At 36.5% G+C, this 27540-nt stretch overlaps 1 long non-coding RNA gene across 1 annotated transcript in view; it reads left to right on the top strand.

Moving 5' to 3' along the window:
- Positions 1–25219, top strand: part of LOC120889079 (uncharacterized) — a 40433-nt gene extending 15214 nt beyond the window's left edge. Inside the window, exon 3 of the long non-coding RNA XR_013425042.1 lies at positions 25177–25219. This is a non-coding gene — a long non-coding RNA (uncharacterized LOC120889079). The remainder of the gene's footprint in view (positions 1–25176) is intronic.
- Positions 25220–27540: the final 2321 nt, after the last annotated feature.

Below are 27540 nucleotides of genomic sequence, written 5' to 3'. Positions count from 1 at the left end.
GAAACTGATATGTCCTTCTAGTCCAATCACCTTCCCTGCCCTCTGCTTCCCACAGCCACCTTCTTTTGTTCATTACCATTTCTAATCCCCCTTAGAGATGTCAGAAATTTTAACAAAACAACAGCAAAAAGAAAAAATGATTGCTCAGTAAGTGAATTTTTCTAAACATAACATTTTACACAAGGTACATTGCTAAAAATTGTTAACAGAGAGCTTAGTGGTAAGAATGTTTCAACTGTTTATCTAGTTTACAGAGGTCTAAAGCAGTCAAATGCATTTTCCAAGGTCATGCAACTGGTTAACGATGGAGGCAGGGTTAAATCCCAAATTTCTGACTAAAACCTGCCATGCTTTTCAGTACTTTAATGCTGTCCTCAGCATGGGCAGCATGAAATGTTGCACCATTAAGTGGCATGAAGGCCATGTCCTGTGGTAGCTGCCTTCACACCCAGAGGCCTCTAAGAGCTACTTCTGCCTGCCTGCTTGTGAGCCAGCGTATTGTCTTCTGCCTGGAGCACAGCAGAAGGCTGAGAGGCAAAATGCTGGGCCAGCATTTCTGATAGACCTCAGAAGTAAGCCCATGTTGTCTGTGACTGCTGAATTGTGCTGTTACAATTTGTGGTTCACAATGATGTCCCTAAAGCACTATAAGTTCCTGAGATGTGATCTGAAATATCAAAGAGTAATTATACATAGAGCAGTTTAACATTTATTACATTTATTATCCTAAGGTGACAATATAGTAACTCTTGGTCAAACACAATTTGTTTAATAGGACTTTAAAATAAGATTTCTGGAATACAATTTAATGAAGACTCAAAGTCTAGGGTTATATTACTTGTTATTATGTTTATACTTGTTATAATAATTTTACTTTTGCTCATCAAGTCTTTCCTGATTATTATAGTATGGCTCTCATTGACTCTTCCATGGACTTCCCAAGTTCTTTAAAACATAATTATCAATTATGCATTTGTTTAATAAATTCATTCACCTACTGTGTGCCAACTTGTGCTAGACAGTAAGGAGATACCTACCAGTGGGGAAAACTATGAAGATTAGTGCCTAAAAACATAGCACAAATAAATTAAATTACAATTGCAATGAGTGTTACTGAAGGAACGATATGATTGAAGGGAAAGCAGATTTGACAAAATTAGGATTATCAATGAAATTTAATTAAATTGGGCATAAAGAATTTCTTGAGAAAACAATGGTTAAGCAAAAAGTCTCATGAAGAAATATCTTTTAACTTAAACAAAGAAGGCAGAGAGGAGGGTTTCAAACATATGAACTGCATGTGCAAAGTCCCTGGCACATGTATGGTTCAGTGTGGAATGAAGGTAGATGCTGCTGAGGTGCAGAAAGGGTTGGAAGATGTTATAGGAGATGATGCCAGAGTAAGGACCAGAGTACGGGTGATGTGTTGTGCATTTTGGCTTTATTCCAAGAATAGCTCAAAGTTTTGAAAAAAATGGGTGGTCAAGTTTAAGTTTTAAGGAATCATCAACAGTACTGTGAACAGATCAGAGAGACAAGAAGCAGGTGTTGAGACCTATTAGGAGATTATTTTAGGAATAAGAGTGATAAAGCTGATTGTTTAGACCATGAACTCTCAACAGCTGTTATATCACTCCCATTAGGGCAAAAATTGCTTCATGGAGAAGAAGAAAAAAGAAATTTTAGCTATGACAATGGTCTGTAGTCCTCTAAAGCTCAACTCTAACAAATAAAATCTTATTCCTTAGTATTTAAATTTTCTTTCTTTCCTTCCTTTTTCCTTTTTATGGTACTGGGGATCAAAACCAGGGCCTTGTGCATGCTAGGTAAGTGCTTTATCACTGACCTGTAACTCCATTAAAGTCATATTGCAAGAGGTGACCTGAGCTGCTGACTACCATGTGGATGATCTTAGGTCTGGCTCACTTGATAACATGGATGATTCAGTTAGCCACTGAGATAGGGAAGCATTAGAAGAACAGCATGTGTGCATGTTTGTTTTGTGGGGTCTGTTCATGTGTGTGTAATTATGTACTTGTGTGATAGATTTAATGAAAGGGTCTTGGATATACTGACTTTTAGGTACCTTTGGTAGACAGAATAATGGCCCCTTAAAATATCCATATTCAGTCTCTGGAACCAGTGAATAAGCTATTTTTCACATTAAAGAGGAATTAAGTTTACAAGTGGAATTAAGGTCATTAATCAGTTGATACTAATGATAATGATCAGAAAAAAAATATTAGGAAAACAATTCAGAAATATATAGCATTAAAAGAGTCTATTTGGGAGGCTGGGGTTGTAGCTCAGTGGTAGAGCACTTGCCTCACATATGTTTGATCCTCAGCATCACGTAAAATAAATAAACAAAATAAAGGTATGTGTCCATCTACAACTAAGAGAGAGAGAGAGAGAGAGAGAGAGAGAGACTATTTGAGCTGGATCTGGATCTCAGTGAGAGAGTGCTTGCCAAGCACATGAGAGGCACTGGGTTTGATCCTCAGCACCACAAAAAAATAAATTAATTAAATAAAGGTATCATGTCCATCTACAACTAAAAATATTTTTTTAAAAAGTCTATTTAATGTTAGTATAGAGTGTTGTTCAAGTCTACTTTCTTGCTAAACAACAAAAATATAGAACTGTCCACATAATAACAATAGAATATACATTCTTCTCAATTGCTCATGGAATATTCATCAGGAGAGACCATATGTTAGACCACTAAACAAGTCTCTAAAGTTAAAGAATTCAAATTATACAAATAATGTCCTTTTGACCACAATGAAACTGAAAATGAAAAACAGAAGGAAATTTGAAAAATTCACACATATGCAGAAATCAAACAATATACATCTAAAGAACCAATTATTCAACAAAGAAACCACAAGGGAAATTAGGAAATACTTTGGAATGAATGAAAGTAAAAACATAATATAACAGAACTTATGGGGTGCAAGGAAGAAAGTGATCAGAAGGAAATTTATAGCTGTAAATACATCTACATTTAAATAAAGAGAAGTATCTTCTATAAATAAAGCTAAATTTCTATTTTAAGAAACCAGAAAAATGAGGGCTGGGTTATAGCTCAGTTGGTAGAGTGTTTGCCTTGCATGCGTAAAGCCTGGATTCACTCCCCAGTGCCAAAAAAAAACAAAACAAGAAGAAAAAGAAGTAAACAAAACCAGAAAAATGAAGTGTAAACAACACAAAGCAAACAGATACAAGTAATAAAGATTAGAACTGAAATAAATAGCATATAGAAAATCAATAAAACAAAAGTTTGTTCTTCAAACACAGCAATGAAATAAAAAAAATTGGCTGGATCATAATAAAGAGAGTGAAGGCTTGAATTACTAAAGTTAGGGAAGAAGTGGGGGGCATTACTGCCAACCTTATAGAAATAAAAAAAAAGGATTTTAATGAAATACTATTTATAATGTTATGCCAACTAGTTAGGGTACCCAGATATAATAGGTAGCTTCTTAGAAAGACAAACAACCCAATAGTGACTGAAAAAATAATACAAAATCCGAATTGACCTATTACCAGTAGGGGAGCTGAATCACTAATCAAAAACCTTGTATCAAAGAGAAGCCTAAGATCAGATGACTTCACTGGTGAGTTCTACCAAACACCCAAAGACAAATTGGCACCAATCTTTCACAAACTCTTCTAAAAAATAGAAGAGAACACTGCCTAATAATTCTGTGAAGCCACTATTTTCTTGATAAAGAAAATCATAGGAAATCTACATATCAGAATCTTTTATGAATCTTTAATAAAATCTGATTAAACAAAATCCAGTTACACATAGAAAGGATTATATAACATGAACAAGAGGGATATATTCCAGGAATTCAAATTTGGTTCAACATACAAAAAAGAATCAATGTACTATAGCATTTTATAGAACAACAACAACAACAACAAAACAGCAAAAAAACCCAACCCTCTATATAATCATCTCAATAGATTCAGAAAAATCATTTGACCATATGCAAAACAATTTTATGACAAAATACTTAACAAATTAGAAGTTAGAATATAATTTCCTCAAACTTACAAAAGGCATCTATAACAAACCACAGCTCATACTCATAGTGGACTTTTGAAAGCTTTCCCTTAATATCAGGAATGCCAAAAATATCAGTTTTTACAACTTCTTTTCAACAGGAAAATCAAAGGCATCTGGATTGGAAAAGAATAAGTAAAACTACCTCTACTTGCAAATGACAGTCTCCTTTGTATAGAAAACCCACAAAAAATATCAGAGCTAATAAACAAATTCAAGAGTTTGCAAGATACAAGATCAGGATTTAAAAAGTGAGTTATATTTATATATACTTCATGAGGAGTCTATATAATCAAAAATGAGATTAAGAAAATGATTTCATTTATAGTACCACCATTATTCAGCTTTTCAGTGCTGTGACCAAAATACCTGACTGGAACAAGGTTTATTTTGGCTCATAGTTCCACAGGCATTATTTCATGATTGGCCAATTCCATTACAGAAACATCATGACAGAAGGGTATGGCAGAGGAAAGCTACTCAGACATGTCAACTGGAAAGCAGAGGGGGTGAGGGGGAAGGGGCCAGGGAGAAGACAAATCCTTGTAGGCCATGCCCCATTGACCTTCTAACTAGGTCCCACCTCCCAGTAGTCCATTCAGCTATCAGTGGATCAGTTCACCAAAGGATCAGAGCGATCATGAACTTGTCTTAAAGCTCCACCTCTGAACCTTGCTACGTTGGTGATCATACTTTGAACACATGATCTCTTTGTGGGACTTTCCAGATTCAAAGCATAATAAGCATAAAAAAGAACAAATGCTTAGGAATATACTTCACCAAAGAGATGCAAGAGTTATATACTGAAAACTGCTAGGCATTGCTGAAAGGAATTAAAGATGACCAGGATAAATGGAAAGGCATCTTGTGTTCTTGGAATGGAAGGTTTATATTGCTTGTAATACTTCCTACCCCAAATTCATTACAGATAAAATGTAACCCCTATCAAAATTCCATATTTTTATTTTATTCGGAAATGAACATGCTGATCTAAAATTCACGTGGAATTGTAAGGATCATCAAAATCACCTTGAAAACGAATAACAAAATTGGAGGGACACACACCAATTTAAAACCCTGCTTCAAAGAAATGATAATCCAAACAGTGTTAAGCTGGCCTATGGTTAGGCAAATCAATCCATACATATGGTCAGTTGGTGATTCTTTTTTATAACTTTTTAAAAATTTGTGGCCAGATGATTTTTGACAAGGGTGACAGACCATTCAGTGAGGAAGAAATAGTCTTTTCAACAAATGGTGTGGTGTAACTTGATATCCACATGCAAAAGAGTGAATTTGGACCCCTTCCTCACACGATACAAAAATCATTTCAAAATAGATAGAAGCACTAAATGTAAGAGTTAAACCTATAAAATTCTTAGCTCAAAACATAGGTGTGAATTATTATTACCTTTGGGCAAAACTTTCTTAGATATAAAACCAAACGCACAAAGAATAAAAAAATTAGGTATATTGGACTTCATCAAAATAAAAAAACATTTGTGTGTCAAAAGAAACTATCAAAAATGTGAAAAGATAACCAACACTATGGGAGAAAATATTTTCCCATCATATCTGAAAAGGATCTAGTATACAAAGTTTGTAAAAATAATTTTACAAATCAACAATAAAAAGTTGACTCTTAATTAAAAAGGAACAAAGGATTTGTTCCAAAAAAGATATATAAATGGCCAATAAACATATGAAAAGATGTTCAACATTATTAGTCATTAGGAAAATGCAAATCAAAACTATAATCAGATACCACTACATAGCCTCTAGGATGGCTATAAAAATTTTAAAAATAAATAAATAATGGTCTGGGGTATATATAGCACAGTGGTATTGTGCTTGGCCAGCATGTGTGAGATTGGGACTCAATCCTCAGCACTTAAAAAAAAAGTCAAAATTAATGTACCTAAGGAAGGAAATAAAGTAACAAGTGTTGGTAAGGATGTGGAAAATTTGGAAACCCCATGATAGGCATGTAAAATGGCTCAAATACTTTAGAATCGTAGTTTGACAGTTCCTGGAGAGGATTAAACATAGTGTTATTATATGATTCTATCCAGAGATCCATACATAAAAGGATTGAAACTTACATTCACACAAAAACTTGTACATAACAACGTTATTCATAATAGCCCCAAAGTGGAAATGATCCATATGTCCATCAACTCATGAATGGATAAAAGTCGTACATCTGGGCTGGGGTTGTGGCTCAGCAGTAAAGTGCTCACCTAGCACGTGTGAGGCCCTGGGTTTGATCCTCAGCACCACAGAATGAATGAGTGAATGAATGAATGAATGAATAAATAAATAAAATAAAGGTATTGTGTCCAACTATAACTAAAAAATAATAATAAAATATTTTAAAAGTAGTATATCCATACAATGGAATATTATTCAACAATAAAAAGAAATGCAATACTGATACATACTATCCCACTGATGAACTGTGCAAATATTTTGCCAACTAAAAGAAACCAGTCACAAAATGAAATTTATATTATTTCATTTATATGAAATGTCCAAAATGAGCAAATTCATAGTGACAGAAAGTAGTTTCATGGTTGTCAGTGACTAGGAGAAGCAGAGATGGGGAATGACTGCTAATGGGTATGGGCTGTCTTTGGGGGATGATGGAAATGCTCTATATTAGAAAGTGGTGATGCCTTGACACTTTGTAAATATACTAAGAACCATTGAAGTTTATATTTCAGATGGTGAGCTTTATGTTATATGAGTCAAATGTCAAATTACTTTTAAAAAATGAAGAGGGAGGCAGAAGAAAGAGAAAGAGATGTAATGGAGGATGGAGAAAAGGGACCAAAACTCAGGAAATGCAAATGGCTTATAGAAACTAGAAAAAGTAGGGAAACAGATTTCCCTCCTTGACCCTCCAGAAAGGGCATCAGTCCTATCAATACTTTGATTTTATTCCACTGAGTCCAGCCCATGTCAAATTTCTAATTAATAGAAGCAACTATAAGACAAACATTTATTTTTTAAAAATCACAAGTTTGAGATAATTTGTTCTAGCAGTGATAGAAAACTAGTACAGTGCCTTTGCAATATTTCAGTGAAAAGTGTACATTATTAAGTTCAATACGAGGCTCCAGAGTTCAGAAGAGAGATTTGGGCTAGAAATATAATGACATTTCTGAGCTCTCTTCCAACTAATTTATATATGTGCATGTAAGAATTAAATACATTGGATATTTACAGGCCTTTGAGGTTAGTTATTGCTTATTATTTACCTTTTTACATAAGGAAGCTGGGGCATAGAGAGAAGTTCAGTATCTTCCCTGAGGCATAGACGCATTATGACTCCAATGTAGAGAGTCTGGCTTCAGAGTTGGTGTTACTTCTGACAAATAAATAGGTCTGTGAATTATTATCAGGTAGGTACTGATGACAGCAAACTGAAAACACCTGTTAGCAGCATAAGAACATCGGTCACATTTGCAAGAGTACTTTTGATGGAGTGATGGGGCAGAGGTAAGAGTTGGCTGCAAGTGTAGACAACCCTTCTGCCCAGTATGGCTTGAAAAGGGAGAAGCAGCAGAGCATCATGGGGAGTGAGAGCTGAGAGAAGTCATTTTCAGTGGACGTCTGAAGATGTCTAAGAACTATTGTGAAATTCTGATGAGGGAGTGAATCTACAAGAGTGAGAAAGAAAAGGAGCCTCTATTTTAGAATTTTGAGAAGGAAGGGAGAGAGGGACCCATCACACCGTGGAGGGACTTGCCTTATGTGAGGCAGGACTAGTTTCTTTGTTATATCAGAGCAGAGTGAAAGGATAGGCTGGCATATTTGGCAACAGGAATGGGAGAGCATTTCTGAGGGCTTTTGTTTTCTCCTCTCCTAGGAGGAAGGAGTCAAGGTCCCTCTGCTGTTGGGGGAGGTACTGGGAGGGTAGGTGAAGAGAGTGGAAGTGGCAGTGGCAGTGGCAGCCACATCAAAGCAGCTTAAGTTTGAAGAGAGTGGAGAGGAGGCTTGGAATAATTATTTCGAAGAATTGCAGAATAAACTGGCCATGGGAGCCCAGAAGTATTTCTTTCAGTCTCAAGGGCCCAGTTAAGGATCTGTCTGGCTTACTACTATCATCTTAAATTGTTTGCAAGTTTTTACATGTGTCTGAGATTTCTTCTAACCCCAATGGTATTGTAAAATTCTTTTTTTTTTCTGATTTCCCCTCAATTTCAAGGGTAGTGTTGAGAAATAGTTCAGTAATGTATTTGGATAGCCTAACTAGGGTGTTCGACTAGTCATGATACTCCAGTTCCCAACATTTCCCGACAGAGAACGTTTGCTATAACATGTTTGTAAAAGGCAAATAAACTGGATGTTTCTTCCAAACCTTGATTTTTAATAGAAGTTTCCCACTGAAAGAAAGGGTCAGTTACAGAGCATCTGTTTTAAAGTTTAAAAGAAAAACAACAACAAAAAGACTTCATTCACAGAAGCTAGAAAAAAAAAACTTCAACCTTTTCATTTTAATATTGAGGTAAATAAACCTCCTTGTTTTATAAGTTTATAAAGCCATTGCCAATAAATAAGCAGGAGTGTTGAATAGTGATAGAAAGAAATCCTTTTTATTTTACTTTATTTCGTTTTATTTTTTTAGGAAGCAGACAGTGAAATAAGACATGAGGGATGACTCTGGGCAAAGATAAGAGGACCCCTGCCAGACTCCTTTGCTGCTTGTTGCAATCCACAAATACGTGTGTGGTTGCCAGTGAGGTTCTCTGAGGCTCTGTTCCACTCCTGGAGCTGATAAAAAAAATGTGACCTTTAGCTACAAATGGAAATCTCAGAGTATATGAAGCATAGCAACCAGGAAAGAGACCCAAGAAAATCACCCAGCAACAATCAGAAAGTTAGAAATAGCAACGCAGTAACCAAAACATAACCCAGACAAACTACGGAGCCAAGGAAAGAGGGAATGCATCCAGGCAGAGTGGAGATTCTCTTTGTGGGGTCCAACTAAGAAGTGTTACAAGACGTGTACTCACTCACTCATATTTGGTAGATACTTACTGTATGTCAGGGTTTTGCCAGAAGCTAGGAGTTCTAAGTTGAATAAGAAATAGACGGTATTTTCAATGAAATAAACCCCAGTGGCAAAGTGAAATAAATGCTAAGATAAGGTGTCTGCAAAGTGCCATGGGAGTACTGAAGAGTTGGGGGAGTTTGGGGACCTTTTGAGATGTCTTTGGAGTGTTCAAGTGGAAGCATTCATTTGGCTGTTGAATTCATAGGCAGAGATTGGAGCAGACAATTTGAATGATGATAAAAGTATAGACATTTGTATACGTAGTAGTTGGAGTTGTGAGTTTGAAGAAAGTCTTGAGGGCATATTGAAAGTGAGGGCAGAGTTCTGGGGAGCATTGACATTTATAGGAGAAACCAGAGAAGAGGAAGAGACAAAGCAGGAAAGAGAAGGAGAGCAATAGAAAGTGTCGAGCATCCAAAGTATAAATTGAATTCAGAAAGGAGGTCATCAAGGTCATTCATCAGAATAACTTAGGAGCAGTGTTGGAAGGAAGTCATCAAAACTGAGGAAGATGTAAACACTTAAGTGGTTTTATAAAGAAAATCTTGCAAGCTTTGCGTTTGAATAGCACACTTTGACACAGGCTTGCAAACAGCTAATTCTAGTAATCATTCCGGACTCTATTTTGACTCTTTGAGTACTTTTTCCTCATTCAAATGAGGATTCTATGATTAAACTGTGAGAATCCAGGAGAGAGTGTGAAGGGAACTGACCCTTTCAGCAGTTATCAGGTGCAAATTTCCTTTGGGGGTGAGAGATGTGTTTCAGGAATTGAAACCACTCACCATTACTCACAACTCCAGCCATTTTTATTTTTTTTATTTTGAGACAGGGTCTCACTAAGTTGTTTAAGGCCTCGTTAAATTGCTGAGGCTGGCTTTGCATGTGTGATCCTCCTGCCTCAGGGTTTCCCTCCTTGTTGCTGGGATTTCTGAGTGGGCACCACCTTGCCTCCAACCATAAAACCTTTTGAAGAAGTTTTTTTTGTTTTTGTTTAGATGAAGATTCAAAGTGAGGTGTAAATAAAGTAGCATTGTCTACTAAACTCAACAATTATCACTTTGCTTTGATTTTATAGCCTCCGGAAGAACTTTCATTTCTCTTGCTTATAGGTCTTCCAGACTTTGAAAAGCCTGGGGCTACTGGCTATCTGTGATCTACCTGAATACTCCTTTTAGAATCTATTCCATTCTATTAGTCTGTTTTTGTTACTATGATGAAACACCTGAGGCAGGCTATAGCTCACAGTTCTGGAATTCTAGGGCATGGCACCAGCATCAGGTTGACTCTGGTAAGAACCTCATAGCTGATGGTGGGGATGAATGTAAGAGGAATTACGTTGCCAGACTGCCACAGTCTGGCTGGGCACAATTCAGGAGCCACTTGTCAAAGGAAACAAACTTTATTTTTAGAACACACACACCGCACCACACAGCTCTTCAGGAAAACTCTCAGAGTCCAACTGCCACCACCGGCTTCCCACAAGCCTCTCAACCTCCCCCACTCCTCCTGCTCTTGAGGCCGATTGACTGGGTTGTGTGGGTGGAGCCAAAAAAAGTCCCCAATGAGCAGCTCCTGTGGTCTGAAAGGGCAGGGAAACAGCCCAATGAGCATCACCGCAGAGGAGCCAATCATCAGCTGGCAGCTGGAAGTTTGCTGGCAGCTGGAAGTTTGCTGGGGCCCCTTCGGCTGTGGCTCTCAACACCAGACAGAAAGAGAGTAACTGGGGTCTCACAATCCCTTCTGAGGGCAGATCCTTAATGACTTAAGGACCTCCTGCTTGGCTTTACCTCTTAAGGTCCATACAACTTTCAATGCTGCCACCTTGAGATTTCCAATACATGATCCTTTGGAAGAAAACCATACCCAAACCATAGAACCCAGCCTTGATTTAAGGAGCACCACCTATGTCAGTTCTACCTGCTTTCCAGGTTCCTGGGTCATCATCACCTGACTAATGCCTCTTCTGATAGTCTCAGGGGATTCTTGAACTTCAACCTCTGTTGTTATTATTGTTGTTGTTCTTTTAAAAATTTTTAGTTGTAAATGGACACAATACCCTTATTTTATTTATTTTTATGTGGTGCTGAGGATCGAACCCAGTGCCTTACCATGCTAGGCAAGTGCTTTACCACTGAACCACAACCCCAGCCCTCTCTTCTTTTTTTGCCCCTGATCATGAAAGGAAAAAATCATGTAGCATCCACTTAAATCCAATCCTATGATGATTTTCTTCCAACCAGAAAAATGTACAATATAAATAATTTCTATCTAATGTTCATATTCCCCTTTTATATGAGGTTAAACTACATGAAACTGCCTTCTTGAAGGACAGAAAAATTGAGTGTCAGTGATTCCATGTAGGTTTTGAATGATCATCTGAACTTTGTTGTGTACTGAATGTATTTGGCCTAAATTCATATTTTGAAACTGTACCCCATAAATGTGATGGCATTAGGAAGTGGAACCTTAGGGAGGTAACTAGAGTTAGATGAGGTCATGAGGGTGATTTCTTTATGAATAGAATTAACGGTCTTTGTTAGAGTTGTAAGAAAGCTTGCCTCCCCTCTCTGCATTTTGTCTTAGGAGTTAATAAAGAGAAGTTGGCAGTCTCAATGTAGAAGAGGTTCTAAACCAAAATTCAGTCATACTGAAACACTGAAATTGGACTGCCAGCTTCCAGAACTGTGAGAAAAAAATGTATAAATAAATAAATGTTGATAAGCTATCCAGTGAATTGTAATTTCTTACAGCAGCCTTACCTAAGATAAGCTTCACATAGGAAATGATGGGAACATTGATTCTGTTTGATTTAATGTTTCTGCAGTTTTTGTGTCTTATTTCTATTTTAAAATTTATGTTGTTTGCATATTAAGTAAGGTCAGGCTGCTATTTTAATGTCTAGGAAATATATTAACCTTTATAAAACAGAACCCCAAAATCATATCTATTAATTTAGGAACCTGTTTAAAGCTTTCTGTTGTTTAAAGAGTGTATATCTATGAAACTGAGTTTTTATAGCACAGTTTTTGAGACAAGAAACTATTAAGAATTGGTCTTTTTAACCCAGTCTGGCAGCTCCATGCACCTTAATCAGTTTTCTTTATTGCCTCATAACATAGCCTAATACAAATTCAAATTTGGGGTTATACCTCAACCCATTTCAATTTCTTAAGCAACATATGAACAAAAACCATATTTATTTTAAATATCACAAGCTGTGTGTTCATGTTGACAAAATATTAAGATTAAATTATATAGCCTAAATGCCTACATTTTATTTGGTTTAAAATTTATTTAAATACTTTTGTGTTTCCCGGAGGTTTAAACTTTTAGATTGGAACACCCATTCTATGTTACACTCTAAATCTAGCTATTAGACTTAAAGTTCACCAAACACTAATAGAATGCTAACACTACCTTCATGTGATTCTGGAGTGGAATAAAAGAACCTCAAAATGGAAAGTCATTGAACTCAAATCCCATTGTTTTATGCTTCAAGAGGCCATGAAAAAGCTCCTCAGGCATGAAAGTGTAATGGTTAATGTAAGTATTGCTTGTACTATTAAAAAAATCTGACTTTAATCCATTTGTCCTAACTGTAATCTCTGCTTCCATTATAACATATTTAACTGACTTCCAACTGGCAATCCTTCCAGTTTTTAGGGGAATCGTGATATTTTTTCCAAGGTCAACTTTGTTGTATAATTGTGGTATGTGGGGCTATTTTTTTTGGGGGGGGACAAACACTATCTTTCCATTTCCATTTTTCCAGTCATTAATATAGCCTCTAGAAGAAAAGAAATGAAAGGGACAGAAATGCCTGTGAAAAATTCCAATGTAAAGATATTTAAGTAATGTTTTCTTGTTAAGAAATCCAGAAAAAAATTAATTGGAAAGAGAAATTTAATTGGCCATGGAAATTTGTCTTTTGTTGAAAATAAAACAAACCTCCCTTAGAAGAAAGAAATGGTTGCATATGGGTTAATAGCTTAAGTAGAAAAAAATCACAAATATTAAAAGGACAGAACTGTGAAAGCAATGTATCCAGTTTTTTTAAAAAGGATTTTTATACGTATTTTTAGTTGTTGGTGGCCCTTTGTTTTATTCATTTATTTATATGTGGTGCTGAGAATTGAACCCAATGCCTTACACATGCTAGGCAAGTGCTATACCACTGAGCCACAGTCCTGATGTATCCAGTTTTAATTGAGAGAGTAACTAGGCTAAGTAAAGGCAAATGGGTTCCAACCTGTGGGAGAATACAGCCTCTCTAATGCTTCGGAAATGAAGTTCTATATCAGAATTTAAAATCCTTAATAAATTACTAAAATTAAGAGAGGGAAAGCCTTGGTGAAGGGCACTATTAGTTAGCTTGTGGAGGGAACAACATGGTAAATAAGAAGAGATTCCAAAGGCATAAAAGGAGAAACAGAGAGGGCAAGCCTTTGCTTTTACACTGGTGACCTTGTCAGAGAGTGGTCCAGAGAGAATGTGAGAGCTGGTGGCAGAGCTCAGTGGGAGAGCTCTTTTCTATGATGGGATTCCATCCCCAGCTCTGGGGAGATAGAGAGGGAAAGTGAGAGCTGGAAATGACCTTGAGATACTTTGCTTCTATCACCTCATTTTTAGATGACACAATTGAGCCTCAAAGAAAATCTATTTGGTGGTAGGACTGGAATTTGAACCAAGAAACTCTGCTTCCAGTCTTGGGGAAAATGTTTATAACATTTAGCATCACTTAATATGTTCTCATTATTTATGGCTAAGGTACTATTAAAAGTGATGCTGTGGAGGCATATAAATACATACAGATGGACATCATTATTATCATCATCACTACTGTTGTTACTGGGCATTCAGAAAGAAAACTCTTGTATCTATCCCAGATAAAAGACTTAAATAATCTGCTAGATGCCTGAAGACCAGATTCTAATCAAACCTCTAAAGTGACTTAATTACTTGGGCAGTTTCTGGTCTCCAACTTTCTGGGTGGAAAATGATTTATTGGCCCTCCTCAATGAGGGTGTTTGACAGAGCCGTTTCTTGTCCACCCCCTCCACTGGATGTTGCTTGGAGACTCAAGGCTGGCACTCTTCTTTGCAAGCAAGAGGGAATGATGAAAAGTGAGGGTTGGCTCCTCCAAGTCCTTAGATGAACTAAGGACTAGCTAGCTCACGTTCTGTGAACTTGTCCCATGGATGTGTGTCCTCAACAGAGCCTCTGAGGCAGAGCACTACTGAACATTGTGGCAGTGCTCTAGTCAGCATCAGTGCTGAACTCCCAGAGACCACAGTTAGTGGTGGCTCCTCTTTGATCTTGGTGACAGGGCTTTCCTGGGACTGCTCCACCTGCCAGCCAGGTCCTCTAAGGAAAGGCAGCTCTGCTGACATCGTCCAAGTCCCAAACTCTAGCTCTGTCAGCAGTAAGATAGCTCTCCATTATTCTTTTAAAAGACATTCTGTAGCCCTTTGCCTACATTATCTCATTTAATCCTCACAGAAATGCTATGAGGTTGGCTTAATAATCACCTTGAGGAAACACTGTCTCTGAGAGAGTAAGCAAATTGCTCAAGATCATGAAACTAGCAAATGGAAAAACTGGTCTTCAAACCCAGATTATCTAATCTCAAAGTCTACAACCTGAACCATGGCTTCTCTTACACATGTATTAATTGTTTTTAAACAAATGTTTGTATGTGTTGTGGATTAAAAGTTATTTATTTAAAAGTATTATATAGTTTGTAGTATGTTTTTTTATTTTTCTATTTTTCTACATTGAAAGTAACTCAACTACCAGATGATTGGAATGTGATATAGAGGGTTTTTTTTTCTTTTTTTGGTTCCAGAGATTGAACACAAGGGGGGTTAACCCCTGAGCCACATCCCCAGTCTTTTTTTGGGGGAGGGGGACAGGGTCTCACTAAATTGCTTAGGGCCTTGCTAAGTTACTGAGGCTGGAAACTTCTAAGTTACTGGGGCTGCAAAGCACTTGTGATCCTCCTGCCTCAGCCTCCCGAGTTGCTGGGATTAGAGGCATTCACCAACTTGCTGATGTAATATAGTATTTTTAAAGAGTTCTCTCAAGTCAAGGTTTGTGGCATAGCTCAGTGGTAGTGTACTTGTCTAGTATAAAAGAGGCTATAGACTTTATCCCCAGCACCGAAAATGGGGGGAAAGATGGAATGAAAAGACTCTTCTCAAAAGCTTTTTAAAATGTAGTGTAGAAACGCAATTTTGTGAGTTGATGGAGCATAATTTACAATTATTTTAGCAGCATTCTGCTATATCTTAGGCAGGGGACCCCATTAACAACTGATCCCTTGAATCAAATGGACAATGAAACCTCGATCAAGACTTTGAATGACATTAAAATCGTTACAATAAAATGGTTAGTTCTGATGAAAAAAAAGTGAAGTTAAGATAAAATTAGTTTAACTGCCCAGCTGTTTTGTTCACTTATTTATTCACCCATTCAATAATTTTTTTATTGTTTCCTACCAGGCACTGAGTTAGGAAGTAGAGACATAGCCTTCAAGAAAGAAAAGGAGTTTGTAAATTGCAAGAAAATATTATCCCTGACAAGTATTTCACCTATTAAAATGCTTTCATTCCTTATTTTTATATTTTTATTCTAGATACTCTCACTCAAAAGAAATTCACTTAGCAAATGCAAAACTTAAGAAATATAGATAAATTAGGTTACTCTAAAGAATCAGCAGGCTTACCTGGTCTGTTCCTCAAGTCTCTGGAACTTCTCCCACCATTGTGATTTGGGTCTGAACTGTCTCTCATAAGCTCCTGTGTGAGATAAGGCAAGAAGTTTTAGAGCTGAAATGATTGGCTTATGAGAGCCTTAAACCTGATCAGTGCATCAGTTCACTGAGAGGGGTTAACTGGGTGGTAACTGTGGACAGGTAGGCTGTAGCTGGAGGAGGTGAGTCATTGGGGATGTGCCCTTGGGATATGTATTTTGTTCCAGGTGAGAGGAGCCATCACTCTCTGCTTTCTGGTACCATGTCCTGAGCTGCTTTCTTCTGCAACACTCTTTGCCTTGATATTCTGCCACACCTTGGTCCCAGAGCAATGGAACTAGCTGTCTAGGAACTGAGATCTCTGAAACTATGAGCCCCTCTGAAATGATGATTCTTTGCTTGGGCATAATGTGGAGGTTACAGGGAAATTTCTCAAAAAGGCTTAAATTCTTCAATTAATTCTAAAGAAAAACTGTGACTAACAAATTTTTAGTAAACCCTTTTTAAATATTTAGGTTAGAATCAGGAGACAGTTTAGACAGGAGGAATTTAGGGAGCTGTTGTCTACTTGAAAATCAGACTCAAAACAGCCTTGCTGTTCTTGCCAGTTGAGATAGCTCACGTGTGTGTTTGACCAGTGCCTCTTGCATCTTTCTTTGTATCTGTGTTCCCTTTTCTAACACCTGGAAAACCTGAAGCCCTGCTACCTGCTGGCAGACTTGCCTGGTACTGTCCACTCAAGTCACCTTTCTTGAGTTCTCCAAAACCAGGTCCTGCATTTCTGGTCATGTGGTGGTAAACTTAATACTTTGCTTGGCTTACATTTCCCTTGGATTTCACTGCTATTATTCTTTCTAGTGATAACATTTTTTCTTCATTCAAAAAATATTTATTCTCAGGTATTGCTCTAGGACCTGGAAATAAAATAATGAATAAAACAGAAAGAACTGCAACAGGAACAAACAAAAATTACTACTGCCTTCATGGAGCTTCACATTCTAAGAGATATCAAAGCATAGTGAACTGGGATTCTCTTTTATCAACCATAACTATAGATTTTTCTCAAGAAGTAAAAATTCGATTTTCAGGTGCTAATTCTGTGTAGTCTGTTATCCCACTGCAGTAAAGGGAACCTTCTTCTTATAGGATAAGAAGTGTTATGTAGAGAAAGGAAACAGGACCAAAGCAAGTACATTGGATTTGCATAAACTTAGAGATCAAAATGAGTTGAGTCTCCAAAAATTCAAGGAACAATAAACATAGCTTTTAAAGTTTATTTAGAAAGAGGATCAAGGAGGCAGCAGGCCATTGGGTGGAGTCAAGTCAGCAGTGATCTACCATTGAAAGATTATTTAGCAAAAACCAAACTCTTTAACCTCAGTTTTACTTTTGTCTTCCTACTGAGCAGAGCAGGGAATAGAGGAGAGAAGAGAGACTCATTAACAAGAGAAGTTCAAAATGGGAGAACATAATCACTCTAAATAGTTTCCCAACTCTGATAAATAGCACCCCAATATTCAGTGAAAAAACATTCTACTAGCATTGCTGACCTCTGCAAAGAGTGTAAAGAGTGGTTGAAGTGCCAGTAACCTGTACATGAGGAAGTCCTATCACTAGTCAAGAAGTGAAAGAAGGGAGATTTTGTATAATAAAGATTAAGGGGGCTGGGTATGTGGCTCAAGTGGTAACACGCTTGCCTGGCATGTGTGGTGCGCTAGGTTCCATCCTCAGCACCACATAAAAATAAAGATGTTGTGTCCACTGAAAACTAAAAAAAAAAAAAAATATATTAAAAAAAAAGACTAAGGCTCTTAGTGATTAGGGATTGAATTTTCTTTTTAAATATATAAATGATTTTTTAATATACAAGTTCTATAGATAAATTTTTTCTCAGACACAACCACCGTGTGGCATTTCTGGCTGGTGGTCTCCATGTGCTGACCTGACACAAACGCCCTGAAAGTGGCACAGTCCCTTGTGGGCAAAAATCTTCAGTCACTCCAGGCACAGAGCTTGTTGTCCAGACCATTGGGCCAAGACTTGGCTGTGAACTCCATTCTTCATATCTTTATCTGTGTAAGAATCAGCCTGGGATCGGGCACTGGCTTAGATTTGGCAGATAATCATTACATGTACTCCCTCATTCTCAGTGAACCATCTGACCTCCCACGGAGGTCAGTGTTCATTTTCCTCAACAACACATGAGTACGTCTTTGCCTCACATCCTTAACAGTAGTGATGGTAATCTGTTTTCCATCACAGATAGATGTTGTCATCAAGTACGTGCAAAATGTGCTGAAATATTAGATTAGAGATATTAGAATATTGGAGATATTAGAACAGGGTGTAGGCTTCTAGTGGGAGAGTGATTTCAGGCTTTTTTTTTTTTCCTATAATTTTCTTTCTTTTCCTTCTTGTTGGAGTCAGGGATTGAACCCAGGGCCCAGGGCTTTGTATATGCTAGGCATGCACGGTACCACTGAGCTACAATCCTAATGAGATGTTGGATATTTAAAATTTTGTTTGGAAGCTTCTAAGTCAGGAGTGGTCAAATATGGCCCACAGGCCAAATGCAGATCATTGTTCATTTTTGTAAATAAAAGTTATTTGTATGAAGAAAAATTTACTGCAATACAGTCAGAGCCAGTGTCCATTTATTTATATATAAATGATGTCTGTTTTCATGCTATAACTGCAGAGTTGAGAAGTTGACCATATGGATTACAAAAGTCTAAATATTTATTATGTGTCTCTTTTAGAAAAACTTTGCTTCTGGGTAAAGAAGCATCGAGCACTAGGACTAGAGTTTACTAAAAATAGTTCAATGAAACCACATATATGTATATGTGTATATATGTATATATATACACCATATATGTATTCATATAAATATATATTTGTGTTTTCTAGATAGATAAAGGAATTAGTTCATATTGAGTATCTAGTCTTCATTAAAAATTCAGTCACCACCATTTCTTATTTACTATATACCAAGCCCTGGGAATATAAAGAAATAATTGTTTGGCAGAGGAGTTGCATACATAAGGGATGATTCCAAATAAAATAATACTTTCTATGAGAGGACTATATCCAGAATGGTGCAAAAACTCTGAGGAGAGCAGTTTACTGACCTTCAGAAGACAAGGTGCAAGTTGAGTACTGAAGAATGAACAAGAATCAGATCCATGATGAAGCAAGATGTTTCAGGCAGAGAGAGCTGTTTCTGCAGTGACACAGGGAATGAGGTAGTGTGTTTAGTGGGAGAATAAAATGGTGTGATATTTTTATACTGCAAAGTGGGAATGGTAAGAGATGCAGGTTGAAGCTAGGTTCAAAGAAGGATTTTTTTCCTCCATCCTGATGGATTTGGACTTTATTATGGAAATAAAAGAGAATCATTAAAGCATTTTAATTGCTGGAGTAAAACTGTCAGATTTGCAAATTAGATGAGCCCCTTTTTCAATGGTGAGAGTCAAAACGTCACTGTAAAAGGGTTTGAGGAGGTTTTTTTAGAGGCAGAGAAGACCTCTGCTTGGACCTTCCAGACTCTTGAGACATCACAGAAAAGAATTTAAGGACACAGAGGATTTTTGCAGAGAGAAAGAACTTTATTAGAAAGTAAATGGTGAAGACACACATTCTTAGAACAGAATGCGAACTGTCTCAAAGTTTTGGGGGTCTTTGGCTCTTCTTTTAGAGGAAACTATGTGGGGGTAGATATGGGAAGGTACATAAGAACATTAGCCTGGTGAACTCTCAGATTATGGATTACAAGATGTTGATGGCCATCTGGTCTTCTTGCACGATTTTCATGTTGACGTTGTCTCTTCTATCTAGATGACATTTGGAATGTTCCTATATTATAGGTTTCTTAAAATACATCTCTCTCACTTTGTTTAATCTGAAAATATATTGTGTAGGCTAACAGTACACTTAAGCTTTAATCAGAATGAGCCAATTTTCATAGATGAGAGAATTTAAATTAACTGTAAGACATGTAGATTTCTCAGAAATTTGAAAGTGACAGTCCTGGAGGAAAAAAACAGGTCTGGAGAGGAAAGATGTGAGGAACTTTAGCACAAGGCTTCCATATTTAAGTTTCAGTCTCCTTTTCCTTTTATTTCTTTTATACCTATCTTTTATTTCTTTTCTATCATACCACTAAATAAGGAAACAGGAAGCCTGACTCAGGGATTAATCACAAAATTTGATCAAGGAGAGGTTAGTGCCTGAGCTATGGTAATCATTGTATGGATTGAAAAAAAGGAATAGGTTTGAGAAATTTGACTGTAAGATAGACATAGTTTAGTGACCGAGTAGCTTTAGTGATACAAGAGTATGATACAATAACTCATAGATTTCTAGTATGGTAGCTGGATAAATGATGTTATTAATAACTAATATGGGGAATTAGAAGGAGATTTGGAAGCTTAAGATGGCTGTAGTGAGGCTCCCTCACTGAGACTTCCAGCCAGATATGTTTTTAGTATGTAGTCAAGGTCATAAACACCCTGATTCAGCATATGCAATCAGGGTCATAAACATGTGCTTGTGAGCATGTGCTCACTGTGTAACCTGTTGACACTGTGCTTTCTTTATTTGATCTGTACACCAAAAGTTCTATGAAATGACTTTGTCTACTATTCCACTGTACCTTGCATCTCCTTTCACCTGCCAGGATCCTGAATCTGTTTCCTGGGGTTTGAGCCCTAGGAGTACATAAATCATGTCTGGATGTGAAAAAGATAGAGTTCAGTTCTGGGCATGTCAGTGCGAGGAACCTGTAGGTTATCTATTTGGTGATCCCTGGCAAACAGATATATAATCCTGAAAATTAGGGGGGATATGGGACCAAACAACATTAATAAAGAAGTAGTGGTTAAAAATATAATAGGAAAGCATGTGGAAAAGAAAAGCATGAATCCTAGTGGAACCATCAAGGAATTTCTGAATGAAGAGCAGAGAATGAGTAACCCCCACAGAGAACCAAGAAGGAACAGTTTTCATGAGTTACTTATGAAAGGTGGATAAATATGGTCTGGATGAAAGGACAGTTGTGCCAAAGGACACTAGTTGAGCGAGGTTGTCTAAGTACCCCCGGGTCCACCTGGAGGGAGTACCCTACTAGAGGGAAGCAAGACCTTCCATTGTATTCTTCATTTCTATCGGTGTCTTAGATGAAGGACAGGCTTTTCATGTGTTTGAATTATGTGAACCTGAGAGGAATAAAAAATACATCAGATAAAACTCTGAAGATATGAGAAACCCTTGACTTACTAGAGCCCCCGGACTCTTATCTAATAAAATAAAAATTTAAAAGGGTTACATTTTCAGTGGCATGAATACAGGCTGGGAGTAGTGTGGCTTAGCAGTTGATTGTAGGAAGAAAAAATTTACAGATATTAGTTGGTGGTTAATTTATATGAGTTCACACTATGAAGTGGCTGCCAAAAAGAGGTAAAATTGGTATAGAATGAATGGAGTATCCAGAAAGGTGGTTTTCAAACTTGGGGAATTTTTACAACTCCTCCTATTCAATCCATATTCCATACCAATTTAATCAGAATCTCTGTGGAGTGAAACCCAGATCTCAGTATGTATTTAAAAAAAAAAAAACTACAGGTGATTCTAATATGCAGCTAAATTTGAAAAAAAAAATAAGTGAATGGAATTTAGACTATTACAGAAAAAATTCAGAACACTTGTTAAAAACAGTAAGGAAGACTTTCTGGGGAATGCTGAAAATAGGCAGAGGAACCCTTGTAATTGGTTTTTTTTGCAGTAGGGGGAAAGATTGGGCTCAACTTCAGCAAGAACAAGTTGGAATTTATAGCCAAGGAATAGGGTGGGGTCAGTGAGTGAAAAATTAATAAGAGGGAACATAAAAAATATGGAGGCTTCTGGCTAAGCTGACTTGATAGGATTATTGCTGAATGCAGGTGTTACTGGTTTTTTTTTTTTTTTTTTTTTGACAGCATTCTTGCTCAACCTGCATTTTACAAAGACAGAGAGGGAAGCCCAAGTTCAGGCCTAGTCAAGCAGTGAACTCAGAGAACCTTATAAGCTTTGGTTGAAGGAGAGTCTCTGTTAAGAATGAGAAATGCCATAGTTTCTCCTTTATCCTGTGTTTTGAAATTCTCTGTTTTAATTATCTGTGGCCAACTGTGACCTAAAAATATTAAATGTAAAATTCCTCAAATAAATAATTCATTATATATTCTAAATTATGTGCCATTTTGAATAGTGTGGTAAAGCCTTGCACTATCCTGCTCTGTTCTGCCTGGGATGTGAATCATCCTGTCGTCTGATGTGCTTATGCTGTATATGCCCATCTACCTGAGAGTCACTTAGTGGCGGTCTTGGTTATCAGATGGACCACTGCAGTATTGCATTGCTTGTGTTCAAGTAATCCTTATTGTACTTAATAATGGCATTTTAAGTGCCAAATATTGATGCCAGCTATTTGAATCTGCCAAAGAGAAGCTATAAAGTGCTTCTTTTATGTGAAAAGGTAAAAAGAATGCAGTAAGATATTTTGAGTATGAGAGATTACATTCACATAAGATTTATTAGAGTATGTTGTTATAAAGTTTCTATTTTGTTATCGGTAATTGTTGCTAATTTTACTGTGCCTAATTTATAAATTAAACTTTTTTATAGTACACATGTATAGGAAAAAACATAGTATATATAGGGTCAATTTTAGTTATCCACCAGGAGCATACCTCTGGTGGATAAGGAGGTATGACTGTACAACAATGATTTTTAACTGAGAGCAGGAAACATTGGAATTACCTTGGGTGGGGTGCTTTTCAAAATATACCTGGCAGAGCCTCTTCATCTCATGGTTCTAAAATGCCTTTTGAATAGGGATTTGGATGCACCATTCTATTCCACATGGATTGAGCACAACTGGTCTAAGAGTCACTCTTCTCTGCACTATTCAGAAATATCAAAAGTCTTTCAATTTTTTTCTGGCTGTCTCCTTTTCAAAAAGCTATACATTAGATGTCTCAAGCTGATGGCCATAGGCTGGGTCTTTCTTTGATTCTGAGGGATGAAGTAACAGTCAAAAACATAAAATATTGTCATCAGTTTAAAAAATTCAAGACATTTCTCATGACCTTGATTTTTAGATTCTCTTAAAAACTAGTAAGATCTGATGAATCTGAACTCACTTTCCTTGGATCTAAGTAGCTGCTGCCCCCTTTAGAGCAGGCCTTATACCTCCACCCCTTTGTTCACTTATTTACATTTCTGGCCAAGCACCCATAGGTACCTGTGTTGGCTACCCCTACTGATCAATGGAACAGGCTCTAGGAAAGGCAGCAAGGAGGCAGAAAAACCTTAAAGTCCTATCATTTAAAAGGTGCTTTTGAGTAGCTAAAATGTGAGGTGGGAAACTCATAAGGGGTTTTTCACATTTTTGGAACATTTTCATGTGAAAGAGGTTTTGAATTTCCTTGTCAAAATGAAGAACTAAGACCACCAGGTATAAACTATTGTGAGACAGATTTGTACTTCATATCCCAACTGATTTTCTAATAAGCACAACTGTCTAAAGAGAAGGGATGACTTTCGAGATGGTGAGTTCTCAGTCATAGCGATAGTTCTCAGTCATAGGCTAAATTAGTTCTCAGTCATAGGCTAAATTTCTAACACCTCTGTGGGATAGGCATGGGGGTGGGAATTGTAGGCAGGCCTGTAGTTGGGTGTTTAACTTGATACTCTTGACCAGAGGCGTCCAAGGAGCAGTTACTAGAAACTGCTGCGCTTTTTTTTTTCTTTTTTTTTTTTTAGCTTAAAAAATAGAGGAAAGGGACCAAAGGGCAGGAGGCAGGGATGGAGGGAGGAAGTGCTGGGGAGTGACATTGGTCAAATTATATTGTTACATGGTGTGCCTGTATGAATTTGTAACAACAAATCCCATCAGTATGTACAACTATAATGCACCAGTTTAAAAAAATGTGGAAAAACCCTTTTTTAGTGCATTATACTGATATATAATGGTGAGGTTCATTTTGAAATATTCATAAATGCATATAACATAATTTTCTTCATTTCAATCCCCAGTACTACTTTCTTCTCTTTCCTTCCTCTCTCTCCTTGGTCCTCTTCCTTTATTGTATTAGTCTCTCTTTTATTTATTTATTTATTTACTTAATTATTTAAATTGATTGATTATATAAAGTTAGGATGTGTTGTGATATACTAATACATGTGCATAGTATAATTTGGTCGATTTCATTCCCTAATTCTTACCCTTTCCTATGCCTTCTCCCACCCTTGGTCCCCCTGTTCGTACTCTACTGATCTTCCTTCCATTTTCTCAAGCTTCCCCACTTATTTTATTTGTTTTTCTCTTTAGCATCTGCATATGAGAGAAAACATTTAACCCTTGACTTTCTGAGCATGGCCTATTTCACTTAGCATGATGTTCTCCAGTTCCATCCATTTACAAACAAATGACATAATTTCATTCTTCTTTATGGCTGAGTAAAACTCCATTGTGTATATGAACCATTTTCTTCAGTTATTCATCTGTTAATAGGCTGGGCTGGCTCCATGACTTGGATATTGTGAATTGCACTGCTATAAACATTGATGTGACTGTATCATTATAGTATGCTGATTTCATTTCTTTTGGATAAATACCAAGGTGTGGGATAGGTGGATCATATGGTGATTCCATTCCTAGTCTTTTGAGGAATTTTCATACTGCTTTCCTAAATGGTTATACTAATTTACAGTCCCACCAGCAATTTATGAGTGTACCTTTTCCCCCATATCCTCACCAGCATTTATTATTATTTTTATTCTTGATAATTGCCATTCTAACTGGGATGAGATGAAATTTCAGTGTAGTTTTAATATGCATTCTCCCTGATTGCTAAGAATGTTGATTGCTAAGAATTTTTTCATATGTTTGTTTGCCACTTTATTTCTTCTTTGGAGAATTGTGTCTTTAGACCTTTCCCCATTTGTTGAGTGGGTTATTTAATTTTTTGGTGTTAAATTTTTTGAGCTATTTATATATTCTGATTATTAATCCCCTGTCAGAAGAGTATCTGGCAAAGATTTTCTCCCTTCTGTAGGTTTGTCTTCACACTTTTATTTCCTTTGTTGTGCAGAAGCTTTTTAATTTAATGCTATCCTACCTATTGATTTGTGGTTTTATTTCTTGAACTTTAGGAGGCTTTTTAAGGAAGTTGGTGCCTGCACCAATGTGTTGGAATGTTTCTCTATATTTTCTTCTAGTAGTTTCACTATTTCTATTCTAATTCCTAGGTCATTGATCCATTTTGAGTTGATTTTTGTGCTGGATGAAAGGTAGGTATTTAGTTTTATTTTTCTACATATGGATATCCAGTTTTCTCAGCACTATTTGCTAACAAAGCTATCTTTTCTCCAACACATACTCTTGGCACCCTTTTCAAGGGTCAGATAACTATATTTGTGTAGATTTGTCTCTGTCTTCTGTTCCATTATTCATTGCTGTTTTTATGTCAATACCATGTTGTTTTTTACTATAGCTTTGTATAGTTAAAAAACCATCCTAGTCAAATTATCTTACTATACTAATTTGAGATTAAATTATCCTGAGCTGTTGTTGCTCAAGATTGCTTTAGCTATTCTGGGGATTGCATTGAATCTGTAGATTGCTTTTGGTAAGATAAGCATTTTGATGATATTAGCTCTACCTATTCATAAACATGGTAGGTTTCTAATGTACATAAATGTCAGTGTTTTATAATTTCATTTATTCATGTTTTATATTTTCTTTCTTCAGTGCTTTATAATTTTCATTTATTGTAGGCACCTCCTACCTTAGTTAAATTTATACATAAGATTGATTTTTTTTAGGTTGTTGCAAATGGAGTAGCTTTCCTGATTTTTTTTTCTTGCCCTGATTTCTTTCATTATTGGAGTGTAAGAAAGCTATTGATTTGTGAATGTTGATCTTATATCCTGCTACTTTGATGAATTTGTTTATCAGACCTAAAAGTCTTCTGGTGAAGGTTTTTTAAAATCTCCTTCTCTTGCCTGATTGCATTCGCTATGAATTCAAGAGCTATATTGAATAAGAGTGAAAAGAGCGTACATCTTTGTCTTGCTCCTAATTTTGAAGGAAATGCTCTCTCAGTTTTTCTCCATTCAGGATGATGTTAGCTTTGGGTTTGTCACATATAGCCTTTTTGATATTAAGGTAGGTTTCTTCTATCTCTAATTTCTCCAGTTTTGACATAAATGGTTGCTGAATTTTGTCAGACTTTTTCTGCATCTCTTGAGATGGTTATGTGATTTTTTTGTTCTAAATTATATCTATGTGATGCATTAAATTTATTGATTTATGCATACTGAATCAGCTTTGTATCTCTGGATTGGCTTTAACTTGATCATGGTGTACAGTCTTTCAATGTGTTTTTAAATACTGTTAGCTAATATTTTATTGAGGATTTTTACATCTATACTCATTAGGGATATTGGTCTGTGATGTGTCCTTCTCTGATTTTGGTATAAGGATGATGCTGGCTCCATAGAATGAGTTTGGGAGTGTGTCCTTCCTTTCTATTTTATGGAATAATTGGAGGAGAATTAGTATTGGTTGAAAACTGTTGTATCATAACATTTTGGTTCAAATCACCAATCCAAAGACAGCCAGGAAGGATTTAATGGAGAAGGGATAAGGAGAACAGTTTGGAGCAGATGCTGGTAAAAGAATGATCTGTAATGGTTCTTGAGCCTGAGGGAATGAAAGGTAAGGAGGGGGTGGTATTGACAAGACAAACTCAGATCTTTCCTTCTTCGGCACATTTGGGCCAGGGATGCTAGTCAGCACTGATGTAGAATGTGGAGGATACTCAAACATTATATGTACAGAGAATGTTAGGCAAGAGTATGAATTGTTTTAGAGTTCTGGATCTACCATATAGTCTCTCTATATGCTTCAGTTTTCTCACCTCTAGAATGAGGGAATGAATATTGTGTCATAACATAGAATTCTGGCTATTAAGTGACATAACCCATATAAAGTTCTTAGAAGAGTTTTTGGAACAATGTTATTGACCACTGCAGTTGCATAAACACATCATAATATATTGAAGCAATTTTACCTAGTACATTACTTTTAGGTTGCTTCCAATTCTGGCTGTTATTTCAAGCTTCATTATCTAATACACTGACAAAATTGCTTGAAAGTCACATCAATAAATATTTATAAGAACAATTGGTAAAATTTTTTCATATTAAGGGACTAGGTAATACAGAACTTACTTTCCCTGTAAGGGTTGGTGATCTTCTTCTCTGACACCAACCTACTAGTGCAGCATAATTCTAAGAATAATTCTTTTTACTATTCAAATATGAGAAATTCATAAAACAAGCATTTCATCAAAATAAAACTGTTACATTATCTTTCTAAAATACATGGCTCAAAATCTTTAGCAATTTTTTCTAACTGTTCTCAACATCTAGTAATAAATGGATACTGAGGATAATAAATGGATAAATGGATACAGGGAAATCTATAGATCAATGCATTCAACAAAAGCAGGGTATATAGTCTTTCCAAATTGTACACAGAATATTTATCAAGGTAGATCACATACCAGGCCATAAAAAATGTCTCAATAATTTAAAAAGTATTCTGGC

The sequence above is a fragment of the Ictidomys tridecemlineatus genome, chromosome 8 (genome assembly GCF_052094955.1).
Source record: "Ictidomys tridecemlineatus isolate mIctTri1 chromosome 8, mIctTri1.hap1, whole genome shotgun sequence".
In the NCBI taxonomy this organism is placed as follows: Eukaryota; Metazoa; Chordata; class Mammalia; order Rodentia; family Sciuridae; genus Ictidomys; species Ictidomys tridecemlineatus.
This window is presented reverse-complemented; position numbering and strand designations above follow the sequence as displayed.